The 24,895-nt window shown below is 37.9% G+C and overlaps 1 protein-coding gene across 4 annotated transcripts in view; it reads left to right on the top strand.

Moving 5' to 3' along the window:
- Window positions 1–1,502: 1,502 nt before the first annotated feature.
- LOC150095838 (uncharacterized) overlaps window positions 1,503–24,895 on the top strand; it is a 404,380-nt gene continuing 380,987 nt past the window's right edge. For 3 of the 4 annotated variants that reach the window (XM_090408977.1, XM_090408978.1, XM_090408979.1), the window contains exon 1: window positions 1,503–1,732. The gene's annotated coding sequence lies outside the window, so the exon portion shown is untranslated. The remainder of the gene's footprint in view (window positions 1,733–24,895) is intronic. The other variant, XM_090408980.1, reaches the window with a different exon arrangement.

Below are 24,895 nucleotides of genomic sequence, written 5' to 3'. Positions count from 1 at the left end.
TACGGGTAACACCAGGGAGTCCTTAGACTCATCGAGGGAGGCCCCAAATCATATTCATCACAACTATTCGACATTCATACAGTATCTATCATACCTCGCCTTAAACTCATTCACTGTCACAGCATCTACCACAGACTCTGGCAGCCCATTCCACTCATTCACCACTCTAAAAGTAAAGAACCCGGCTCTAACACCCTTACTAACCACAATTTTTCCCAGTTTCCATGGATGTCCCCTAGTCCTCCCAGAACCAGCCCTGTTCTCAAAAATATCTTCTGAATTAATTTTATAGAAATCATTCAGTAATTTGAATGTCTCAATCATATCTCCCCTCTTCCGCCTATCAACCAATTTTTGCAACCCACAAATCCTCAACCTGTTCTCATAAGGTTCATTCCACAGACCTGCTATTATCTTGGTCACTCGCCTTTGGATCCTCTCAACCTCCTCCCCATCAAGAAGAAACCTAGGTGACCAAATCTGGACACAGTAGCCGAGATGGGGTATTATCAAGGCTCGATACAGAGGAACAATAACCTGTGTCTCTGCTTGTCAATGTATTCTTCAGCAACCAAGTGATTTGATGAGTTGATTTGGCCACTTTTGAAATGTGCCCCCTAAACCTCAACTCCTTATCTACCAACACTCCTAAATCTCGTGCCTCATCAATTTCCTGGAGTACAGTTCCGCCAATGTAGTAAACTGCTGCTAATCGATTCACCCCAAAATGCATAACCTTACATTTTGCCACATTAAATTGACATCCATTCTCCTTAGCCAAGACCTCCAATCTATCCAAATCATCTTGCAAAATTTTGACATCATCTGCATTCACTATTTCCCTACCCAACTTTGCATCATCTGCAAACAAATGAACTGTTCCTCTCAGATCCTTTCCTATATCATTAATGAACAAATTAAACAGCAGTGGTCCAAGAATAGATCCTTGTGGTACACCACTAGTCATAGGCCATCTTGTGGTCGTCTTCCTATTATTATTATTATTATTATTAGCCTCACCTACTTCCTATATATACGGGAATAAAGAAGGCGTTAGCTGATTTTTATTTATTTATTATTATTATTATTATTATTATTATTATTATTATTATTATTATTATTATTATTATTATTATTATTATTATTCAGGGTTTCTAGTAGAAATTCTCTTCCAAAGAAGTGGAGAGGATTAAACACCTGTAAATGGTATTGCTCGTTGTTTATGTTTTTTTCCGTTAAAGTCAAGAATATTAATGAAATGAATTTGGAAGATCTTTGAATTATTATTATTTTTTAATATATATTTTTTAAATTTTATTTAATTATTTATTTTCTATGTGTTTGCGTGAGTGGTGGAAGAACTGGGCCAGTTTTACTTTTCTCCAAATTCCGCATGCGGTCTGCGCTTGCGGTCTGTGATAACATTAGGTGCTGACTGTGCGTACGATGCAGTCTAGTTTTGCAGCTGAGTAGTGATGTGTTTGTGTGATCATATGATTTTGACGAAGTGAACATGAGTTTGTAATGAATAAATATGGTATAAAGAGACGTTGGGTGCTTTCATAGAAATATAAAATATACACACATTTCCTTTTAGTGGTGTAATTTGCTAATATGGTTATTTAATGGTAATATTTAAACTTTGGAGTGACTCTAGTCATGTGCAATCTCGTAATGAAATTTGGCATTCGATGCTGTATCTAAGTGCCATGTTGATAAACAAATCTGTAACGTGAGTATTCTTTAAGAAGCCTTGTTCAATTTTGTTATTAAATTGCATCTTTTATTATTACCAATACGTTACGTGATAAATATAACTATTTCTTTAGCTAAATTTTAAAAGCGTATAACAAGATTGCATTTGGCCTGCTTATATTGGCTTTTGCTTGACTCTTGCGTGTTTTGAAATTACCTCATTGGTCTGTTACTACCTCCCGGCAAGTCTGAAAATATAACCTTGGAATTTTATTTTATTTTATTTTTGTCAGTTTTAAACATTGAAATAATAGGCAGCGATTTTGTTTTCAAATGTATATTTTTAGTCAGAAAATATTCATATGTATTAAATCCTAATAGATGTTTCACATAACCTGCATTTATTACATAGTTCATGATAGTTGATAATAATAATTATAATAATAATAATAATAATAATGGAGTATTGATAATAATATTGATAAATTGATAATTGATAATATGACAATAAATTGATAATAATAATGGAGATGATTCGTAGTAGAGGTTCGGTGTAGTGGTTGTGACAGTTCTAGGTCCTCCCGCGATGAGTTTTCGGACTCCTTGGAGGTGTCAGGAATAATAATAATAATTGTTGATGGTAGTAGTATCATAGTAAGAGAATTAAATAGTGGTTGAGAGGGTGAGAAGTATATAGCGAAGTAGAGTGCGCTCACGCGATGGTCCTTTGACTCCCTGGGGGGGGGGGGGTGTCACGTAATAATAATAATATTTTCATACCTTTAAAGCCAAAGGTCAGAACATATCTAGGCGTTTATTTTATTATATATGCATATATGTCCAGAAATACATGAGAAGGTGTAATATCTTGTAGCTATAATTATAACTGTTCTTAATATAGACAAAATGATCGAAGCATAATCTTGAAATCACACATAAATGATGTTTTAAGGGACATATGGATTTTTATTTCATTTCTTATAATTTTTTGAAGCTTGTGTTATTAAACGTTTCAAGGATATTTAGTTTCAAACAACAACAAAAGTGCATCGCTCTATCACAGAGAAATGACTTCGAGGCGATTTGGTGTGAGGGTGATGTTAACACAAATTTTAGATATTTAGTGGGATGATGCTACAGACCAGGAAATGTAGATTGAGATGGTTCTGAAATGTTCAGACAAATGAGTGACTTTAACTATGGAAATATTGCAAAGTAGGAAATATCATTTGAGTAAAGCAGACAAATTCCTTTAGCTGCTTAGGGGCACAATTATTATTATGTGAGACCTCCAGGGAGTCAAGGACTCATCAAGGGAGGCTCTACATCACCCTAACTAGCTGTCATACCTTCCCTTAAACTGATTCATACTAGATGCACTCGCTACTTTCAACAGGCTAATTATTCCACTTGCCCACTGCTGTGTAAGAAAAAAATCTAGCTCTTACCTCCTTCTGTGAACAAACTTAATTTCCATGGATGCCCTTGTGTTTTCTCCCCACCATTCACATAATGAAAAATTTCAGCAGACAATATCCTGTAACACTCATTCAGAAGTTTGTAGATCTCTATCATATCACCCCTCTTTCTCCTGTTAGCCAGAGCCTATACTTGCAATCTGTTCTCATAATGTAAATTCCATGATCTCATCATGACTTTTTGCACCCATTCCACAGTTTCTCTATCTCCTTGGAACCCAGGAGGCCAAATCTGCACAGTCCAGGTGCAATATATGGTTTGCTTCAACATTGCAGCTATCTGAATTATATTTGCAATTTTTTCTATGTGACCTTTGAACTTCCAGTGCCTATACACCGTCATGTCAAGATTCCTGACCTCATCAGTTTTTTGTAGCACAATCCTGCTAACATAATATGCTGTTGGAAATTTCATCACACCAAAATGCGTATTACGCTTACTAACATTAAACTGACAGTCAATTTTGTTTTTCCAAATTTCCAGCCTATTCACATTATTCTGTAATTGCTGGATATCAGTAGCATCTCTGATTGCCCTGCCTGTCTTCACATCATCAGCAAACAATCTCTTGTTAGACCCTTGTTAATGTTAATTAATGTATAGATTTAACAACAATGGCCCAAGGACTGAGCCCTGAGGTGTACCACTGGTCACCTTAAATCTGGCAGATTCACACCTACTGCATACCATTTTTTTTTTATATCCATCTGTCAACCATCCACTTAATCAAGTCAAGAATTTATATTCCAAACCCAATTTCTCCAGTTTATGCAACAATCTTTCATGTGGTATCCTATCAGATGCCTAAGCAAAATCCAACAGTATCATAGCATATCCATTCCCATTATCCAACTCGGCCATAACATTGTTATAAAATATGAGCAAATTGCTAAAACATGACCGTCTTTTAATAGACCCATGCTGTTCCTTTCAGTGTATAGCTTATCTGTCTACCCATTGCTGTACGCGAGTTCTTACCAACTTCTCTAAAATCTTCACCACCACAATAGAGATACTTTAATAAATTTAGTTTAATCCTTTATCCAAGTGTAAGCAAACAAAGTTTGCACCTGAAGTATCTTCAGGACTGAGGCAACTCGTGGTAAAGGTGGACCAAGCTCTCATCACTCCTTGTCTTAGTATCTTCCATAATGCAAAGCACATCCCCTTGCAGACATGTATAATTCTATGCATTAAGGGAAGGACTACTACCCAGACCGGTTTCAACCTTTATTGAGGTCTCATCAGTGGGTGCCAGACCCAGAGGTGGTGATACCAAGGTGGAAGCAATGGAGAAGTCATATTTACCTACAGGATTAAACTAAATTTATTATAATCTAACCAAGTGGGAAAAAACTTCCAACATCTTTCTCTAAATCCAGAGTAATTTAATACTAAGGTGAGACAGCTTTTGGCAACTCATATAGGTAAATATGACTTCTCCATTGCTTCCACCTTGGTATCACCACCTCTGGGTCTGGCTCCCACTGATGAGACCTCAATAAAGATCGAAACTGGTCTGGGTAGTGGCCCTTCCCATAATGCATAACATTATACATGTCCACAAGGGGATGTGCTTTGCATTATGGGAGATACTAAGACAAGGAGTGATGAGAGCTTGGTCCACCTTTACCACGAGTTGCCTCAGTCTTGAAGATACTTCAGGCGCAAACTTTGTTTGCTTACACTTGGATAAAGGATTAAACTAAATTTATTATAGTCTAACCAAGTGGAAAAAAAACTTCTAACAACAGAGATACTTGATAGGCCAGTAGTTAAACACATCAATTTATACACCACTGTTGTACAGGAGAACTTTCATGCATTCCTTCTATTCCTGTGGTATCTTTCCTGAGCTAAAACTCAAGTTATACAAACATGTCAATAGCCAATTCAGCTGATCGGCTGAATACTCTTTTAGCATATTTGCTTATATTTCATTGGTTCCTATTGCCTATTATCTTATGCAATATATATAATAATATATGTATAATATATTTTCTCATTCACTTATAACAGATGATATCACCATAATGCCACCAGTTCAAGTGAGTGCTGATGTGATTTTGACTTTTGAGAGTAGCTAGCCAGTTACAAGCTTCATGGCACAGGAGAGATGTGTAGCATATAGAGCACAGGACTATGATAAATGAAGAAAATAGATAAAGCAACAACATCTGCTTTGCTCCTTATACTTCCCAACTTCATATCGTCTACAAACAAATATCTAAAAACTAAATATCCCAAATCTTCCTTAATACCATTAACATACAAGTTAAATAACAATGACCCTAAAACAGACTCTCGGAGCTCGTTGAAAGTTTATTTTTCACTTGGTTAGAATATAATAAATTTAGTTAATCCTTTATCCAAGTGTGAGCAAACAAAGTTTGCGCCTGAAAGCATCTTCAGGACTGGGATAAGGTGGTGCAACACCCGGACGACTCCTTGCAAAGGTGGAGCAAGCTACTAGTATTCCTATCTCAGTATCTCCCATATAATTCAAAACACATCTCCTTGCGGATATGTCTAATGTTATGCATTAAGGGAAGGGCCACTACCCAGACTAGTTTCGACCTTTATTGAGGTCTCTTCAGTGGGAGCCAGGCCCAAGTGGAGATACCAGCCAGAAGCATTAGCAAGGTCATCTCTACCTATAGGAGTTGCCAAATGGTGTGTCACCTTTTTAATAAATTACTCTCGATTTAGAGAAAGATGTTGAAAGTTTATTTTTCACTTGGTTAGAATATAATAAGGTGTTGCACCACCTTACCCCAGTCCTGAAGATACTTTCAGGCGCAAACTTTGTTTGCTCACACTTGGATAAAGGATTAAACTAAATTTATTATATTCTAACCAAGTGAAAAATAAACTTTCAACACCTTTCTCTAAATCCAGAGTAATTTATTAAAAAGGTGGCACACCATTTGGCAACTCCTATAGGTAGAGATGACCTTGCTAATGCTTCTGGCTGGTATCTCCACTTGCGCCTGGCTCCCACTGAAGAGACCTCAATAAAGGTCGAAACTAGTCTGTGTAGTGGCCCTTCCCTTAATGCATAAGATTAGACATATCCGCAAGGAGATGTGTTTTGCATTATATGGGAGATACTGAGATAGGAGTGCTACTAGCTTGCTCCACCTTTGCAAGGAGTTGCCCTGGTGTTGCACCACCTTACCCCATTCCTGAAAATACCTTCAGGTGCAAACTTTGTTTGCTCACACTTGGATAAAGGATTAAACTAAATTTATTATATTCTAACCAAGTGAAAAATAAACTTTCAACACCTTTCTCTAAATCCAGAGTAATTTATTAAAAAGGTGGCACACCATTTGGCAACTCCTATAGGTAGAGATGACCTTGCTAATGCTTCTGGCTGGTATCTCCACTTGCGCCTGGCTCCCACTGAAGAGACCTCAATAAAGGTCGAAACTAGTCTGGGTAGTGGCCCTTCCCTTAATGCATAACATTAGACATATCCGCAAGGAGATGTGTTTTGCATTATATGGGAGATATATGGGAGATACTGAGATAGGAGTGCTACTAGCTTGCTCCACCTTTGCAAGGAGTTGCCCTGGTGTTGCACCACCTTACTCCAGTCCTGAAGAACTTACACCTGTACTTTCAGGTGCAAACTTTGTTTGCTCACACTTGGATAAAGGATTAAACTAAATTTATTATACTCTAGGAGCTCACACCAGTAGTGACTTCTCTCTCTTCTGAGATATTGTTCACCCATACAGAACTTACTGATACCTATCATACAGCTAATATCTGATTCATTTTCTCAACTTTAAGTATCAACTTACCATGTTGCACTTCATCAAAAGCCTTTGTAAAATTGAAGTATACCACTCTGTATGCTTCTTCTTTGTCATGTGTACCTGGAGAGAAAACCATAAATTCTCAGCTCCTTCACTACCTCAAAGGCACCCAGCTAATAAATGACCAAAAGTATGGATTTTGTCATTGCTGCTCAACAAGAGATCTACTCACCTATATCACCCATCTCTGGATAAATGCCATGGAGAAGTTTGTGAATCTCAAGTGGGTGCACTTGATATCTCTGAAGCTTTTGACTGGGTCTAGCACAAAGGCTCTAAGCAAACTCCCCATCATTTTGGTCAGGCCTGGGACAGACCAAAATGATGGGGAGTACTCAGAACCATCACACATAGCATGCATCCAGAAAGAATGCTGGCAGTTGGATTGCCAGCATTCTTTCTGGATGCATGCTATGTGTGATGGTTCCTTATCCTCTCACCATTCAACTAATGCTGGGGTTCCACAAGGTTCTGTTCTCTCACCAGCTATCTTCTTTCTATATATTAGTGACCTACTTCAGTTGACCTCCAACCCAATGCACTCCTCCCTTCCAATTGATAAACCTTACTCTACACAGCTCACCTCAACCACCACTGCCCTCAGTTTTGATCTCCAAGCCATCCTTCAATGGGTTTCACATAACCTCGTCAATTTCAATGCTAGTAAAACCCAATTCTGTTTTATTTCTCATAAAAAAAGAACCATTTTCTCCCAATGTTATTTTTGACAACACTCAAATTTCCAGACAAGAGATTTCTCTTCTTGGAACACCCTGACCTCAAGCTTCTCCTGGCATAAATACTTCACAACCATTGCATCATCAGCTTCTAAAAACTAGGATTTCTCTCTCTTTCATTCATATTTATGAATTTAGTTACACAAAACATACATGTTGAAAAGATTATTTTACTGATTAATAATAAAATAATAACTTGACGTTTCGACCCCTGTATTGAGGTCATCATAAGAAGGATACATGTGTATAAGAGCCAAGCTACATGCTGTTGCACTCTATACAGGTAAATTACATCTGCGTTGTTAACTAATCTTTTTTCTTAGCCTGCCCTCTAGTGATAAAAAAAAAAATTACTAATAAAAACTACAATAAACTCTGCTAAAGTCCTCACGTACTAGGATTATTCTGGAATTATGCAGTTTATATTGTTATATTACGATTATCTTCTGGATTTGTACAGTACAGGTTGCTATTGAATGTTCAGCGAAAAAAAAAAAAAAAAAAAAAAAAAAAAAAAAAACCACTTCACCAAGTCTTCTTATATTGAGATTTTCCTTAGTGGTTGCTATGAAGGTTTGCAGATGGGTCCTCCACATTCTTGGAATGGTTAGACCATCATTTTTATTCAGATTCGGATCATGTTTGAGCATTTCACATGCTTCCTTGAATTTTTGCTCGAACCAGGTTTTGGTGCAGTGTAGGGACCTTGGTACCTTTCCAATCAATTCTGTGGTATGTTTGGAGTGCGTGGTCAGAAAGGCCGGTTTTTCCAAAATGGAGGTATTTTATGTGTCGTTTGTGTTCATCCTTTCTGATTGGGATGGTTCGCCCTGTTTCCCCTATGTATGGTATGTTACATGTGCAATCTATTTTGTAAACCCCTGCATGGGCTACGTGTGGCTGGGGATCCTTGGAAGAACTGAGTAGGTGTCTTAATTTTGTCGGGGGTTTAAAGGTGGTTTTGATGTTGTATTTGTGTAGTGTTCTGTCTATTTTTTCTGAAATGCCTCTAACATATGGTATAGCAATAGCATTCTTGAAATCTTTTTTGTTATTATTGGTATCTTTGTGGAGGATCTTGTGAATGGTTTTTATACTGTATCCATTTTTTATAAAGGTATGTTTGATGGTCTCATATTCATGGTTAAGAGTTTGTTCATTTGAACAAATGGTTTGAGCTCTGTGTTTAAGGGTGCTTGTAACCCCTAGTTTTTGTCTTGGGTGGTGATAAGATGTTTTGTGTATGTACTGGCCTGTGTGTGTAGGTTTGTGGTAAACTGAGAAGGAGAGACAGCCTGAAGGAAGACGTGACAAGTGTGTCTAGCAATGGAAGAGAGTTGTTTTTTCTATTTCAATAGTTTTCTATTTCTGACCATGCACTCCAAACATACCACAGAATTGATTGGAAAGGTACCAAGTCCCTACACCACACCAAAACCTGGTTCGAGCGGAAATTCAAGGAAGCATGTGAAATGCTCAAACATAATCTGAATAAAAATGATGGTCTCACCATTCCAAGAATGTGGAGGACCCATCTGCAACCTTTATAGCAACCATGAAGAAAAATCTCGATACAAGAAGACTTGGTGAAGTGTTTTTTTTTTTTCTTTTTCCTGAACATTCAATAGCAACCTGTGCTGTACAAATCCAGAAGATAATCATAATATAACAATATAAACTGTATAATTCCAGAAGAATCCTAGTATGTGAGGACCTTAGCAGAGTTTATTGTAGTTTTTATTGGTATTTTTTTTTAATCACTAGAGGGCAGGCTAAGAAAAAAGATTAGTTAACAATGTAGATGTAATTTACCTGTATAGAGTGCAACTGCATGCAGTTTGGTGCTTATACACATGTATCGTTCTTATGATGACCTCAATACAGCGGTCGAAACGTCAAGTTATTATTTTATTATTAATCAGTAAAATAATCTTTTCAACATGTGTGTTTTGTGTCCCTAAATTCATGAATATGAGTGCTGACACCGTGTAACCTTAAAAGAAAGACTCTCTCTTTCATGTTACTTAACCTCTGAACAGTTGTTAACCTTATATAAATCGCAAATCTACCCAGCTTGAATACTTCTGTCACATTTGGAGTGGGCTCCCTCAAAATGCTTGACTCAGTACAGAGGAGAGCAATTAAATTGGTTAATAACCCATATCTTACATACTCACTCCTTCCACTTTTGCACAGACATTTGGTTTCTGCATTATGAGGGTGGTCTGAAAAGTTCTCGGCCTAACAATGAAAACATGAATTTATAGTTTCAAAATTATTTTTATTTTTTAACATAATCTCCCTTAAGACTAATACATTTATTCCAGCGATATTCCAGTTCCATTATCCCGTCCCTGTAGTGGTTCTCAGTAAGAGCTGCAATCGCCTCTTGATTTGAAGAAAATTGCTGGCCAGTGAGGATGAGTTTTAGTTTTGGGAAGAGATAGAAGTTGGAGTGAGCCAAATCTGGGAATAGGGTGGATGTTCCAACAATTCAAAGTGCAGATCCCTTAATTTTCATATTGCCAAAACATTTTTGTGGGCAGGTGCATTGTCCTGAATTTTTTATTTTATTTTATTTTTTTTAAATTTATTTTTCATTTATTTATTATTTTTTATTTTTTATTATTTTTTTCATCACTAGAGGTCTGGCTAAGAAAAAGATTAATTAACAGCGTAGATTTAATTTACCTTTATAGAGTGAAAGAGCATGTATCTTGGGTTCCTATACACATACATCCTTCTGATGATGACCTCAATACAGGGATCAAAAACGTCTAGTGTTATTTTATTAATAGTAAGTAAAATAATCATTTCGACACGTGTGTTTTGTGTCCCTAAATTCAGAAATATGAAGACTGAATAAATATGATTTTTTCTTCTGCAAACCAGGTCTTTTCTCACAAATTTTTTCATCTAGTCTGGTTAAAAGATCAGAATAATATTCCAAGGTTATTGTTTTACCCTTTCAAGATAATTAATAAACAAAATGCCTTTAGTATCCCAAAACATTGATGCCATGATCTTTCCTGCTGATGGGACCGTCTTTGGCACTGAACAACCGGCTTCTGCCCACTCCTTTGTGGGCAGGTGCATTGTCCTGATGAAAGATGATTTTTTTATTCTGCAAACCAGTTCTTTTAGCACAAATTTTTTTCGTCTAATCTGGTTAAAAGATCGGAATAATATTCCCCAGTTATTGTTTTACCCTTTTTCAAGATAATGAACAAAATGCCTTTAGCATCCCAAAACACTGATGCCATGACCTTTCTTGCTGATGGAACTGACTTTGTCTTCTTTTGCCGCTGAACAACCGGCTTCTGTCCACTGTTTTGACTGCTGTTTGAATTCTAGTGTGTAATGGTGAATCCAAGTCTCATCCATAGTAATAAATCGACGCACAAAATCAGTTTTATTCTTGTTAAAATGCTCCAAGCACTGTTCAGAGAATTTCATGGGAGTGCGTTTTTGATCTGCTGTGAGCAAGCTCAGCACCCATCTTGCACAAAGCGTTTTCATTTTCAATTCTTCATGCAAAATATATCCTACACGTTCTTTTGAAATGCCATTAATCTCAGGAATTTCACGCACTTTGACTCGCCGGTCATCTAATGCCATATCGTGCACTTGATCAGTGATTTCTGGTTAAACTTTTTGGAAGTTATTCATGTGGATCATCTTCAAGGCTGGTACGGCCACATTTAAACTGGGCAGCCCATTTCATAATTGTCAAAAACGAAGGATTAGTGCCCATAAATTTTTACAAACTTCGAATGAATTTCTTTTGGCATTAAACCTTTTTTACAAAGAATTTTTTAACCACACAATACTCAATTTTATCCATTTCAAGGGATACAGACAACATTTTTGCGTCATATAGCTGTATAAAACAAACTACTTGATAGAATGATTTGCAGTTTCACATGGATGCTTATGACAGATGTACCAACTTAAAAAAAAAAAAAAAACGATCTTTTAACTTGGAAAAAAATTATTTTTTTGGACTTGCACAGTGATCCGAATACATTTTGGAAAATTATGGAGACAACTACCGTGTTTGAGTAAAACTTTAGTTTAATATAAACCAAAATCCACATTCAACGTTTAGACCTTTATATCAAGGTCATCTTCTGGAGCATATATACTATATACAGAGAAACAAGCCGCACTACAATCTACAAAGTTACTGACCAACCGTTACAACAATTATTGGCCTGACCTGAATTATTGGTGGGGAAAAAAAAAAACCTTACTACTTCAACGCTAGAGTCCTGTTATTAATATTATCTATTGGTTGTAAAATTACATTGGGAGCAACAGCATGTCTATATATATAAATTAACACCATGATTATACATATAAATTCCAACCAGTTGGTATGGAATGGTTTCCAATACTAGCTGAAGGTTGCCTAGCGTCCTGAAGTATGCTCGATACTAAATATTAAGTAGGCTGAATGTGTGCCATCCAGATTCTTGGAAATTTCATGCCACCATTATTGTTCATATTTGGGTAGTTTATCAGAATTTCACAGGCTTCTTTAAATTTTCTTTCATACCAGGTTTTTGCATGGTGTAAAGAGTAGGCACTCTTTACACCATAAGGTGTAAGCCTGCATAATTCTGATAAACCACACAAATATCAACAATAATGGTGGGGTGAAAATTCCAAGAATCTGGATGGCACACATTCAGCCTACTTAATATTTAGTAACCATCATACTTGGAAACCATTCCATACTAACTGGTTGGAATTTATATGTATAATCATGGTGTTAATATATATAGATTTGTTGTTGCTCCGAATGTAATTTTACAACCAATAGATAATATTAATAATAGGACTCTACCGTTGATGTAGTAAGGTTTTTTTTTTTTTCTTTCACCAGAGGTCAGGCCTATAATTATTGTAATGGTTGGTCAGTAACTTTAACAAACCATGTGTAGATTGTAGTGCAGCTTGTTTCTCTGTATATAGTATATATGCTCCAGAAGATGACCTTGATATAAAGGTCGAAACGTCGAATGTGGATTTTAGTTTATATAAAACTAAAGTTTTACTCAAACATGGTAGTTGTCTCTATAATTTTTCAAAATGTAAAAAAAAAAACTTGCTGATAGTGTTGCATCTATGGTCAAGGCTAATAACTTTTCAGACCACTCTCTTATGTGTATTCTATAAATATTTCCATGCCAAATGTTCCTCTGGAATAGCATCCATAATTCCTCCACTCAGTACTATGTTCATTGAAATTCGTGCAGCTGCCACCCAGCATCCCTTCACAGTACAACTTGAAATCCACAGAACAAGTTTCTTTTCCTCCTCCTCCTTCATCACTGCTACTGCTGTATCATGGAACATTCGTCTCCCTGATGTGTTTCCTAAGGAATATAATATGCAGGCTTTTAAATCAAATTAAGCAAGTTTCTCCTTTCCCGATCCACTACCCATACATGGTACTAATGTAATATAAGTTGATTAACCAACCTTTTGTGTATTGGCTCAACATAATTGTCATTTATTGTTGACGTGGATAAAATAACCATGGAGAGGGTAAATGACATCAGGACTGTAAAATGTTGATTATAAGGATAGAATGAGGGCAAGCTGACTGCAGAGTTTAGCGGATAGTAGACAAAAGGAGGATATGATTGAGACATTTAAGCTGTTGGAGGGTTATTATCGGATTAACGCTAAAGAAATTTTTATATAGTGGAAAATGGGGAAGGAACAAGGACAAGAGGTCATTCCTGTAAGTTACAATAGGAAGCAGTGAGCAAAAGGCTAAGAAAGTATTTGGTATAAAGAGTGGTATGAGCATGTAATGCATTGCCTGAGAGGGTGGTGAAAGCATGGATAGTGATTGAATTTAAGGAGTGGTATGATAGACTTGTATTGACTAATGTGACCTCCCATGAAGTCTTTTGACTTCATAGAGGTCAAGAAAATGTTTGTTAGACATCAGAAAGTTCTTTTCACAGAGGTCACAAGTTGAACACTGGAGTAAGATGTTCACTGCTTTTGCTTTTTGTTTATTGAATTACTAAACATATGAAGCGAACATTGAATTTTTTCTAAGTTTCATCACATGTTCAGTCAGTTGTTGTTCTTGAGGACCTGAGTAATTTTATTAATTCTATGAGATCTCAACAAAAGAGTTCTTGAATCTTTTTCTGATGACAAAAAAAGGTACATATTGTTATCACATGATATCTTGAAGGAGTCTAAGGACTGATGGGAGAGCAGACCATTCTTTTATGTAATCCAGTGTGCACACTACTTAATTCTCTAACAGAACATTACTCTCTGCACATTGTGATACTATCCATCATCTATACATTACCCATTAACTGTATTTTTCTTGTTAATTTGATGCATAATCTGACCAACTTGTGTGTATGCAGGATGAAAATCCTGAGTTTATCGAAGAAAGAATCTCACTGTCCCTATGTAAGATTGGTTAACTCTATATAAGATTGATAATATATCACCACGTATTCTGAAGGAATGTGCCACGGAGTTGACACCTGTCTTGACATATTTTTTTAATATGAGTCTTGCACTCGGTCAAGTCCCTAAGGAGTGGAAGGAGGGCAAGATTGTGCCACTTCATAAAGGAGGTGATCGAACTCAAGCATCAAACTATAGGCCTATCAGTATGTCAGGTGTTGTGGTTAAGTTGTTGGAGAAGCTTGTGAGAACTAGGATCCAGAGTTGGGTTGACAACAATGGTATTATCTTTGATGAACAGCATGGATTTGCTAAAGGAAAGTCATGTTTTAGTAATCTACTTACTTATTACAATAAAGTGGCTGCTTCCTTGGACAGAGGAGAAGGATACACAGTAATATACTTAGATTTCGCAAAGGCTTTTGATAGAGTATCTCATGATAAATTGATAGTCAAACTAGAGTAGATGGGGTTGGATATTAGATTTGTGCATTGGATTGGAGACTGGCTATCTGATAGGTATCAGCAAGTATCAGTAGGTATTAACGATATAGGATAAGATTTGGATGGAGATATTCAGTTGTTTGCAGATGATGCAAAGTTGGGATGAACCATGAAGAGTAGTGAAGATGTTGTGACCTTTCAAGAAGACTTGAATAAATTGAGTGATTGGGCACGGAAATGGAGATGTGAGTTCAGTGTTGCAAAATGTAAGGTTTTAAAATTTGGAAAACAAAGATGGGATGCAGAATTTATGCTTGGTGAGGATATGTTATTGGAGGTGGAAGAAATAAGAGATCTGGGGGCGATAGTGGATAAGGATCTGAAATATAGGGGACACATAGCCAGAATTGTGAAGACAACACAAAGGCTTCTGGGAATGATGCGGAGGACACTGACGTGTAGAAGTAGGGAGATTCTTGTTCCATTGTATAAGGCTTTGATTAGGCCACACATGAACTATTGTGCCCAGATTTGGTCGCCTGGTTTTCAGAAGGATGAAGAGATGTTGGAAAGGGTCCAAAGGCGATTGACTAAGGTGTTTCTGACCTCTGGAATGTCGAGTATGTGGAAAAATTGAGAAGATGTAATTTGCAGAGTCTGGTGGACAGGAGGAAATGGGGAGATATGATAGAGACCTACAAGTTGGTAAAGAGTTGTTATAGGATCAGTGCTGGAGAAATTCTACAGAAAATAGTGGGAGATCAGGGGAGAACCAGAGGTCATCCCCGGAAACTGTATAAAGAGGGTGGGAGTATGGGAGTGAGGAGAAGGTTTTTTTGCAGAGTTGTAAATGATTGGAATGCCTTGCCTGAGAATGTGGTGTCTGCAAGGAGTATGAATGTGTTCAAGGCATGGTATGATGAGCTGTGTGTGTGTGTGATAAAAGGACCTCCCAGATGAGTCTTTGACTCCATGAGGTCTTGGGGTAATAATAATAATAAACTCATCTTTGACTATAGAAGCCCTTATGTGATGATTCCTCTCATCACGATGAGAATCAAACTTGGGTCTTTTTTAATCAAAGGGCACAGTGTCCAGTCATTCTACCACGAAGGTTTATATTGGTCAAGCTCTTCTGTTAGTAATTCTATATGACTGGAATCAGTGGCTGACTTTGTTATAAGTTCTTTGACTCTGAACCTAAACTGGAAACATTTCAATATTTCTACTTGAAGGGTAAAGTCCCCCCCCCCCCAAACCTTAAGATTATTCTTCAGTACAAGAAATTTATCCAGTGGAAATTACACTATATTCTTTTTCATTCCTGCATGCTGATATCTATGGTGTTTTAAGTGCTGGTAAATATCTGCTGAATAGGCTAGTTTCACCAGCCATTTTGTATCTTGATGAAAGGTCTAATAGGGTGGTGATAGCATGAACAGTGAATGAGTTCAAGGACTGATCTGATGGACTTCTCATGATGAATCTTGTGACTCCATGGAGACACCATACTTTGAGACAATGCATTCTAATCATTAACAACTCTCCATCCAAAAAACCGGCTTCTTACTTCCCCGCTCACACATGCTTTATCCAGCATCCAGGGATGACCACTTGTTCTCCACCCATTTCCCACCATTTTATGAAAAACTTCAACATTAATCCTGTAACAACCTCTTACTAATTTGTACGTCTCTATCATATGACCCCTCTTCATACTATCTACTAGACTCTACAAAATGCATCTTCTCAACCTTTCTTCACACTCAACATTCTAGAGATCAAAAACTATCTTAGTCAATTGTCTCTGGACATTTTCTAATATCTCGTTTTGAAAACCAGGTAACCAAATACGTGGCCTAATTAAGAACTTATACAATGGAACCAGAATCTCCATACTTTTCCAAGTCAGCGTCCTCATTATTTCCAGAATTCTTTGTTGTCTTCACAATTTTGGCAATGTGTCCTCTAAATTTTAGATCCTTATCCATCATCATTACAACTTGGAAGGCTGTGGGCAGTTAAGTGCCTGTTAAACCCACTGATGATGATGATCCACCATCATCCCAAGATTTCTTATTTAGTCTGCCTCCAACAATATATCCCCACCAAGAGTAAATTTGACATCCCATCTTTGTTTTCCAAATTTTAAAGCCTTATATTTCACAACATTGAATTGATATTCCCACTCCTGTGCCCATTTACTCAGTCTATTCAAGTCTTCTTGTAAGGCCATAACATCTGCTCTCCTCATCATAGTTCATCCCAACTTTGCATCATCTGCAAACAACTGAGTATTTCCATTCAAATATTCTCCAGTATCATTAACATACATCTTAAACACAAAATCCTAAACAGACCCCTCAGGTACACCACCAGTGACTTTCCTCTTCTGGGATATTTCTCTACACAATTTGCTGATACCTGTGAAATAACCAATCTCCAATCCAATGCACTAGTCTAATATCCAACCCTATTTGCCCTAGCTTGATTATCAACTTATTATGCAGTAAAGCATTTGTAGAATCTGAGTATACCACTGTGTATTCATCTCCCTCATCCAATGCAGCTGTCACCTTATTGTAATAAGTAAGTAGATTACCACTGATAATACCACTGTTATCAATCCAATTCTGGATCCTGGTTCTCACTAGTCTCTCCAACCCACAACATCTAACAACACAGATTGGCCTATAATTTGATTCTTTAATTTTGTCACCTCTTATGATGCAGTACAATCTTGCCTGCCTTCTATTATTCTTCTTCTTCTTATTATTATTCAGGCCTCCATGGAGTCAAAAGACTCATCATGGGAGGTCCTTCCTAAGAACATACAGTCTGTCAAGCCTCATCGAGGGGAGATCCCCCCCTAAGAAACACAAAATCTATCATACCACTCCTTAAACGCATTGACCAGTCTCGCTCTCACCACTCCATCAGGCAGTGCATTCCATGGTTCACCCACCTTCCATGCAAAGAAACCACTCCTCACACTCTTGCTCACAGTTTCCTTTCGTAACTTCCAGGGATGGCCTCTTGTCATCACTCCTTCCCGCTGTTCAGCCAAGCGAATGAACTCCCCACTGTCAACCCTGTAACCACCTCTCAACAGTTTAAAAGTTTCAATCACATCACCTCTCCTTCTTCTATCCACCAAACTCTGCAGTCCACATTCCCTCAGCCAATCCTCATAACTATCCTTGTACAGTCCTGAAACCATCTTTGTCATCCGTCTTTGTATCCTTTCCACAGTTAATTTATCCCCTTCAAATCCTGGGGACCAAATCTGAGAACAATAGTCTAAGTGTGGTCTAATCAGAGACTTATACAATGGAATGATAACCCTTTTATCTCTGTAGGTCAGTGTCCTTCTCATAATTGCAGCAATCCTTTGTGTTACCTTCACCACCTTTGCAATATGTCCCCTAAATTTTAGGTTTCTATCAATCATCAACCCCAGATCTCGTCTCCCCTACTTCCTCCAGTATAACTCCTCCCATACAGAATGCAGCATCCCATCGATGTTTCCCAAACCAAACCTCAAGACCTTACATTTTGCTGCATTAAACTGGCACCCCCATTCATTTGCTCATCTATCTAGCTTATTCAAATCCTCTTGCAGGGCTACCACATCTGCACTATTACTAATAATCCTTCCCAGCTTCGTATCATCTGCAAACAACTGAATATCCCCTTGCAATCCACTGGCAATGCCATTGATATAAAGGTTAAACAATATAGGTCCTAGTACTGGTCCCTGTGGGACCCCACTTGTAACCCTCTGCCTCCTTGAAACTGCTCCACCATATGCAACTTTCTGATACCTATCAGGCAGCCAATCCTGAATCCAGTTGACCAATCTGACATCCAGACCCATGTACTGCAACTTAAATATCAGCTTATCATGTGGCACCTGTCAAATGCCTTCGCTAAGTCTAAGAAAATTGCAGTATATGCCTTTCCCTCATCTAATGTTCTTGTAACTTTATTATAAAAGGCTAGCGTATTGTTAAACAAGAGCACCTTTTCACAAATCCATGTTGACTCTCACAGATAACATTACCCTCATCTGCCCAATGCTGTATACAGTCCTTCACTACTTTCTCCAAGATCTTACTAACTACTGTTGACACACAAACTGGTCTATAATTAGACACTTCCAGTCTGCTACCGCCCTTATGCAATGGCACTATCTTACCTTCCTTCCATTCCATGGGCACCTTTCCAGTAGCCAGATCAAAGGCACTGTCAGTTCCCTAGCACATTCTCTCAAAACTCGTGGTGAAATACCATTCAGTCCCACAGCTTTACTGACATCCAGAGTACTCAGTATTTGAAACACACTCTCCTCCTATACCTCTAAACCTTGAACCTACCCTATCCCTCTAGCATTAAAACTGACTCCTCCAGGATGAAATACTCCAATAAAGTGGTCATTGAACAATTCTACTATGTCCTCTGCATCAGTCACTCTATTCCCATTTTTATCTGACAATATCATTCTTCCAGTCATTTCTCTTCCTACTGGCCACATAGCTAAAAAATTCCCTAGGATTTTCTTTGGATCCTAGGCCCAATCTCCTCTCATATTCAGTTTTGCTTTCCTTACCACACTAGTCACTCTTCTGGCCTGTGTCTTATATTCTTCATGCATCTTCTCTTCACCTGTCTCCTTATATCTCTTCCATAGCCTCTTTTTCGCATGCAATTCCTGTTTAATATTGTTTGTCATCCACTTTACTCCAAATTGTGTCCTCTTCTTCTTCACTCATGGTATACAACTTACCATTGCTGCTAACAAATATTCTTTCACAATTTCCCACGCACTAATGATATCCCGGCCTTCCAATTCCTCCCTCCATGAAACTTCCCAAAGTTGACCTCTAAGACTATTATAATCACCTGCTTTATAATTCCACATAAGTTCCAGTCTCTTTGATACTCTTACATGTCTATTCATTTTCCAAGTCAACACCATATGGTCACTCTCTCCAACTAGTGGGAGAGACGTCAACTCAGTTATTATCAACTCTTCTGATGCTATAACCAAATCCAAAACTTTGAACCTCTTGTTCCCTCTGTTACATGTTGCCTAAGACATTTGTCCCTCAAGAATTCTAGAAATTCCATTCTCCTATTGCTACATGCATCTTTCTCTCTCTCTCCAGTTTATACTACTGTGGTTAAAATCTCCCATAACAATCATTCTTCTTGCACTTGCCAAACTTAACTGTCTAAACATCTCCTGGTCCCTATCCTCTGTGCTCCAGGGTCTGTAGCAACACCCCATTAATATCCTGTCTTGACCACCTCTACCTCACACCATATGCTCTCAAATCATTTGTCTCACTGCCTTCCAAAGCCTCCACTCTTAGAGCACATAGGTCGTCACTTATCATAAGCAGTACCCCACCACCACACTTTCCCCTCCTATCCTGACGAAAAATGCTATATCCAGCGACTTCTATTCCTGTTATTATATCCCCTTCTGTCAACCACGCCTCAGTGATCCCAATAACTTTTGGCCAGGCTGATGCTATCTGCCCCACCAATTCCTCTCCCTTATTCTGGATACTCTTGGCATTAGTATAAAGCATATAAATGCCATTGTTTCTACACCCAGCATTATCCCTTCTAGACTCCACTGGGCTCAGTGTTACCTGATGTCATCTCCCTTCTCCCAAGTATCCATTCCCACAAGAGGCCACCCCTGCTATCATTCTCCCTGGGACATACTGACTCGTTCAGAACAGCAATCTCTCCAGATGCCTACGTCCTTCCTCGTTCAAATGTAAGCGGTCTCTCGTATACAATTCCTCTCTTTCCTCAAATGCACTCCAAGCATCCACATATGCCAGTCTTCTGTTGTCACACATTCTAGTTATTATGCCATTCAATATTTCTGCTCAGCTGGTCATTATTATACCTAGGCAACACGCACACTATTTTTCCTCTCTCTGTCTTCTTCCATACATCCTCGAGCAAAAATCTCATATCTCTCGCTGCCCGACTTACATTACCACTCAAGTCATTTGTTCCTAACATTACAATCTTCTCATCCACCCTTTCACCTCTCTTAATTGCCATAGCCACCCTTTCTATTGTTCCTCCTGGCAAACACTCCTCACGCATCCTATCTTGAACACCACGGATCATTGAGTCGCCATACATTATACCTCTTACCATTCCCTCTTTCCTATTGTTTTTATTCTCTCCTCTTCTTTCATTCCCTCTCTTCTACTGCTAATCACTCTTCTAGCATTCCCACTCTCCTACTACTGTTTCCATTCTCTCCTCTTCTAGCACTCCCATACATCTCTCTCATTCCCTCTCTCCTACTGTTTCCATTTTCTCTACTTCTAGCACTTCCATATCCCTCTCTCATTCCGTCTCTCCTACTGTTTCCATCCTCTCGTCTTCTAGCATTCCCATACCTCTCTCTCATTCCATCTCTCCTACCCTTTCCATTCTCTCCTCTTCTAGCTCTTCCATATCTCTCTCATTCCATCTCTCCTACTGTTTCCATCCTCTCGTCTTCTAGCATTCCCATACCTCTCTCATTCCATCTCTCCTACAGTTTCCATTCTCCTGCATGTCAACCTGATAACAATCAGGTTGACATGCAGGAGATTTTTCATAAAATGGAAGGGAGTGGCTAGAACAAAATTCCATCGCTGTAAACTGTATAAGCAGGGTATGAGCAGAGGAGTGAGGATTAGGTTCTTTGCATGGTGAGTGAAATGCATTGCCCGAGTGTGCTTTTAATGTAGGCACGTTGAATCAGTTTAAAGCATGGTTGGAAGTTTTTTATTTTTTATTTATTTATTTATTTATTTATTTTTTTCACTTGGTTAGACTATAATGAATTTAGTTTAATCCTTTATCCAAGCGTAAGCAAACAAAGTTTACGCCTGAAGTATCTTCAGGACTGAGGCAACTCGTGGTAAAGGTGGACCAAGCTCTCATTACTCCTTGTCTTAGTATCTCCTATAATGCAAAGTACATCTTCTTGCAGACATGTATAATGCTATGCATTAAGGGAAGGGCCACTATCCAGACCAGTTTCGACCTTTATTGAGGTCTCGTCAGTAGGAGCCAGGCCCAGAGGTGGTAATACCAAGATGGAAGCAATGGAGAAATCATATTTACCTATACGTGTTGCCAAAAGGTGTTTCACCTTATTATTAAATTACTCTGGATTTAGAGAAAGATGTTGGAAGTTTTTTCCCACTTGGTTAGACTATAATAAATTTAGTTTAATGCTTTGTTTGCTTACACTTTTCCAAGTGTAAGCAAACAAAGCTTGCCGACATGTATGATGTTATTGAGGTCTCGTCAGTGGGAGCCAGACCCAGAGGTGATGATACTAAGGCAGAAGCAGTGGAGAAGTTAAAGGTCGAAACCGGTCTGAGTAGTGGCCCTTCCCTTAATGTATAGCATTATACATGTCTGCAAGGAGATATGCTTTGCATTATGGGAGATACTGAGACAAGGAGTGATGAGAGCTTGGTCCACCTTTACCACGAGTTGCCTCAGTCCTGAAGATACTTCAGGCACAAGCTTTGTTTGTGTATTATAATCTAATCAAGTGAAAAAAAAAACTTCCAATATCTTTCTCTAAATCCAGAGTAATTTAATAATAAAGTGAGACACCTTTTGGCAACTCGTATAGTTAAATATGACTTCTCCATTGCTTCTGCCGTAGTATCACCACCTCTGGGTCTGGCTCCCACTGACGAGACCTCAATAAAGGTCGAAACCGGTCTGGGTAGTGGCCCTTCTATTAATGCATAGCATTATACATGTCTGCAAGGAGATGTGCTTTATGTTATGGGAGATACTAAGACAAGGAGTGATAAGAGCTTGGTCCACCTTCACCACGAGTTGCCTCAGTCCTGAAGATACTTCAGGTGCAAACTTTGTTTGCTTCTACTTTGATAAAGGATTAAACTAAATTTAGGATGAGCATTATGTGTATCTCCCACGATGAATCTCCGACTCCATGGTAGTCGGATGTTAATAATAATAAATTTTGTGTAGAAATAGACTGTGTTCCATTTTGTATGAATTAAGATAAAACACTCTAGAAGACAACTCCAGCAGAGAGCAGGCAGGATTCAGAAGAGGCTTCTCCACAATAGATCATATTCAGGTCATTTCACAACTAACAGAAAAATGCAGAGAATACCGAATCCCTCTATGTTTCCTCTTTATTGAGTTTAAAAACATTTGATACCATAGAACACAATGCAGTCATCAGTGCCTTATTGGAAATAAATGTGGATCCTACTTATATCCACATGATAAAAAGAAATTAACAAAAATCAGACCACACAAATAACCCTATTTGATCAACCTATAAATATAGATATAAAGAGAGGGGTCTGCCAAGGCGATGTGATCTCCCCAAATCTATTTACCAGCACTTTAGAATACATTCTGAAAAAAATAGACCTAAATGGAGGAATAAGCATAGATGGTGAAAAGCTACAAATTCTTATGTTTGCCGATGATCTAGCTGATATCCCACAACCCAAAAGACCTAGAAGAAATGGGTGAAAAAGCATACAAAAGTTAAACAGCAGTAAGATAGGCTTAGAAATGAATCTAGAAAAAATGAAATGGATCAAAAACATCTACACAAGTGATAGTCACCTATATATTGATAACATCCCTATAGAACAAGTTGACTCATACAAGTACTTAGGACAAACAATAAAAATGAATAACGATTTATCTGAAGAACTAGCAAAAAGAAAGAAAGCTGCATGGCTATCATTCAACAGACTAAAAGAAACACTTACTGATCCAAATCTCGACATCTCTCCGAAGGAAAAACTATTTAATAGTGATATTCTACCATCACTCACATATGGATCAGAAACATGGAACACGACAAGAAAAGAAGAAGAGAATAACTCAGAATAACTCAGCATGCAATAGAACGCAGGATTTGTAACATCAGCAGAATGGAACATGTTGAAACACGGAACTAAGAAAGAGATGTGGTAATTGCAGTATATGAAAGCAAGATGAGATGGGCAGGTCACATAGCCAGACTCAGGGATAACAGATGGACATATAGAATACTCAACTGGCAACCAAGAATAAAGAGAAAACCAGGAAGACCACCTACAAGATGGGAAGATCCATTAGTAAAATCTATGGGTATAACATGGAAGAGAGAGGCTCAAGATCGAGATCGTTGGAGGCATCTTTGTGACCTGCACTCATGGAGAAATCCTGAGTAAAACACGGGTCCATCTAGGTTATATATATATATTTTTTTTTTTTTTCTCTTTTTTCCACACACAAACACACACAGAGCCAAGTATTGGATAGTATTGGATGTTCTTTCATGTATTGCATTATTTTTCAATACATGACAGAATATCCTACCAGTATTAGCTCTGATCTTAATGGATTCCATTCATAACATTGTGCCTCTGTAGCGTAATTGGAAGAACGGTGGAACATTGTGCTCTTTTATTTAAAAAAACCTGGATTCGATTCTCATCATGACGAGGGGAATTCTTATAAGGTTTTTCAACTGAAGGTGAGTTAACCAATCTCTTACAGGGGTAGCAGAGTTTCTCATCATGACGAGGGGAATTCTTATATGGGGTTTTTCAACTGAAGGTGAGTTAACCAATCTCTTACAGGGGTAGCAGAGTTTTTTCCTCTCAGAAACTCTGGTTTTTCATCTTGCATACTGACAAATCGGCCTTCAGAACACTCAATTTACAGACAAAAAAATAACTGTTGATGGTGTTGAATTTTGAATGAAAATATTTTTACTAAGAAATATCTCATTCAGAATTTAACAAGAAAAAGAAAACACTAAAAGAGGAAATGCTTGTAAATAAGTGAAGATACCAATTTTTTTTAAAGAATTGTACTAATACAAACTTTGTAATATTAATTGAAGGTGAAAGATGTCATTTTTTTGTAAAAAGATTATAATGTAAGAAGTTTCACTATAAAGATATATGTTAGAGCATAATAACGAAGGATCCAAGTCCATTAACGACAACCTCGGATAAATTGTTTAGCTGAAGGCAATTTGCTTATGTACGACCAGCACGCGCACACTGTTTTTTCCGGGAAGACACGGCAATCGTACAGAAGATTCCAGGAAGATAAGAATGAAGCAGGAGCCAGGCACAAAAAAAAAGGAATTTTTGGGTGAAACAGGGCACTAGAGATACGGGGTATGAAATGGGTTTGTCCTCCCCCCCCCCCCCCCCGTTTAGGGCCTTTTAGGAT

This window comes from Typopeltis vanoorti, chromosome 19 (assembly GCF_054136105.1).
Source record: "Typopeltis vanoorti isolate ZY-2024b chromosome 19, IOZ_Tvanoo_1.0, whole genome shotgun sequence".
NCBI classification, from domain to species: Eukaryota; Metazoa; Arthropoda; class Arachnida; order Uropygi; family Thelyphonidae; genus Typopeltis; species Typopeltis vanoorti.
Note: the sequence above shows the minus strand (reverse complement) of the source record. Positions and strands in the feature narration are given on the sequence as shown.